We start from the raw sequence: 3,232 nt of genomic DNA, 5'->3' as shown, positions 1-3,232 counted from the left end.
GTAGAAGATCTAAGATCTGCATGCACTAGATCTACTTGGACTTGTTGGGTATTTGGGGTTAATGCACAGAAGTGAGCATCTCAAAATTGAGTCTGACCCTGGGAAACTGGTGGAATTGCACTCAAGGAAAAAGTAAAGCTCAATGTATGAACAGGCACAGTTGGACAGGATGAGCAAAAGACAGGCATGCAGCTAACCCTGCAATGGTAGCATTTTCCTTTCCCACTGCTCTGCCAAGTGCACTTATTTGATTATAACAATTCTAGTTAAGCCCATGATAATGCAATTAACATTTCCCAGGACAGACTTCATGGATAGAAATAGGCTAAACGAACCTTACTGGCAGTGTTCTTTCCCTGTAAACTAGATATATTGTCCTCTTTCTTGATTCTGGTGCAAGCTCTAATTTTGGACATGCAAAGAGCTTTCCAATTTTTTCCCATGTTCTTTACCCTCTCCAAGCTGTTGCACTTTGGACCACAGAAGCACATGCATTATTTAAGTATTATATTTCTCCTATGTGACCTGCAGCCATGCCCACTTAGGCAATTGTGTGGGAACGTAGTCACAGACCCCCGCTGCATGCTAAGCAAAAATTGTTTATTGTTACAGCTTATGTGCTTTTATACCCTCTGATCGCCCAACCACCACCAGGTGTCCTTTACCTTGTTTTCCATCTCTTGGAAAGTCCCTTGTTTCTCATTCCCATGGCTTCTTGTTTCTCATTCCCATGGCTTCTGATACTCGTCATCCCTGACAATTCCCCCTTCTTGTTTTAACAGCACAGCTTATGCACTTCTATCAAAAGTTCTTGTGAGGGCTTCTTGTAGACATCGTAAAATACAAGGGAGAACACATGCCATGGTCAACAATACTATAATAATGGCTTCTTTCAAGAGTAACATAATCCATCCTTATTCCTTCTTGTCCAATCAACAGTTATGCCACACACAAGCTTAGCCAAGAAAATTACTGATCACACGTTATACATATTCATGATTGCTAAGCAAAACTAAGTTTCACTACCTTCTAGTAATTTTCTACTACAGCATTCTTCTACTATTACAGACATAACAACTCCAGCAACCTTCTTATCTACAAGGCCAGTGACTAGTTTTTTGCAAGCCTCTGTTGAAACAAGCCATAAATTCTGCTAACAATGTTTTGTGTCTTAAAGCTTCCCTTCTCATTCCATGGCTTTCTTCCAGCGAGCATGATTGCATTCCTCCCCCAAGGTCGGTGTGCTTTCACTGACACCGTACTGGTTCAGTGAAATACCCACATCTCTCTCTTCTTTGTTTATGAGAAGAGGCTTGTTTCAACACTTTATCTATTAAAGTCTGCACACATTTCAACACACACATGGAATACAGATCAAAATACATATATAAAAGGAATGAATAAGCATCCTACAGCTATTTGTAATAAGCTTATATCAATCCACCAAAAAGATTACTGAATATATCAAAACCATCACTTCGTTGCAGTTTCTGTACTCCTTTTTGCAAGTTTTGAATACTTCTGTGAATAGATTCCGAATGATCATACAGATTCATGCAGCAAAGCCCATCAAAATCCTGACAACCATGATTTTGTGCTTATAATTAAAAAAAAAAATAAAAATGTATCGCTGCTCTATTTTCTTACCAATCCAAGTACACCAGAGACACCGCCAAGCAGGAGGGTGATTATCAGCAGGGTCAGAGCAGAGAACGGAGGCCGGCATAGCACCTTCAGGGCGTCCCCTGTTGTTAACAGAGTGTGCTCTGGGTCCCTTCTCCCCACTGCGAGCCACCTCTATCTATACCCTCAGCAGATTCAATAGAAGAATATTGACTAGACATTGCTGCATGTATGGCCAGCGAATGCAACAAGGCCTGTCAAATATGTGCTCTGCAGGCTAACAGCGGTTCTGTTTTGTAAAGTAGCGTAGTGTATAGAATCTATATCAGTTAGCAGTGTTGATAGTACCGATACAGTTGTGTTTATTTCCTTCGCAAGCCAATAGCCCAATTTATTTAGCATAGTTAATGCCTAGGCACTTGCCACACCAGGAGCAAAGACTGAAGCAGCAATAATTTCACTTAGGTTCCCAAAACTCTATATTATCTTGGCAATCAGATTTAAAGCTATGTGTACTTTGTTTAGGTCTTTTATGCTGTCTGGATTTTGATATGTTGGTGCTCGCGTGATTACACCATGCTGTGTCGTTGCAATGTATAGGTCTTAAAGCATTCACAATCATTACCCCTCTAGAAACATTAGCTCCTGAATAGTTAAAGAACATAGGCAGAAGTCCATCTTTATTGATCCCAAAAGTTCCATCTCTTGTAGTTCAGCACTCAGCATTCACGGCTGCTGTTGTTTTACACAGAGTTGCCGTCCTACTGCTATCTGGCAGATTGCCCAAGCATGTTCTGAAAGGGTTATTTGCAGATGATACAGACAGACAAGTGGTATCCTGTCCTGTGGCATTAGCCATAGTTACCCACACGTTTGTTCCCTCCGTGACTGATGTCCATGGAGCTGCCACAAAGCTTGTTACCAGTCCGATGAATGCAAAGCAGCTTGGAGCACTGGTCATACCCATCGTGCAAAGATCCACTTGTTTACTGCTCCTGTAGAGACACAAGCATATCCTTTCCCCATGTTATAAGAGGAAATGGTCCTTCCCAATTACCCGTTTCCAGATTCTTAACCATCACCGGAGCTTGCCCTCAGACGGCCTCATGTACAGTAGATGATCCAAAATGTTTCTGTATTGGGGAAGAATTGTCACTCCATCGATTCAGAAAATTGAGCACATAGATTGCTTTTGCTAACTTTTCATTTGCAAATTTCCCTTCCATTCCCCCTTCTTGTTTTAACAGCATATTTTTAAGTGTACCATGGGCACGTTCAATGATGGCCTGTCCAGTGGGGTTATGCGCAATACCAATAACATGCTCGATGCCCCAAAGAGCAAGGAAGGTTTGGACTGCACAAGAAGCATACGCTGGCCCATTATCTGTTTTAATACACGTGGGAACCCCCAAGAGAGCAAACACCGACCTCCAATGTCCGCAAACATCTTGAGCAACATTCTCCTGTATGAGCAGAGGCAAACAACAAGCTGGAATGTGTATCAACAGTTATATGTACATATTTGTGTCGGCCCAATGACGGGACATAAGTTATATCAGATTGCCATAATTCTTGAGAGCACAAACCACGTGGATTAACCCCATATAAA

The sequence above is a fragment of the Chlamydotis macqueenii genome, chromosome W (genome assembly GCF_036417535.1).
Source record: "Chlamydotis macqueenii isolate bChlMac1 chromosome W, bChlMac1.mat, whole genome shotgun sequence".
NCBI classification, from domain to species: Eukaryota; Metazoa; Chordata; class Aves; order Otidiformes; family Otididae; genus Chlamydotis; species Chlamydotis macqueenii.
The sequence above is the reverse complement of the archived record's forward strand: the minus strand, read 5'-3'. Positions refer to the sequence as shown.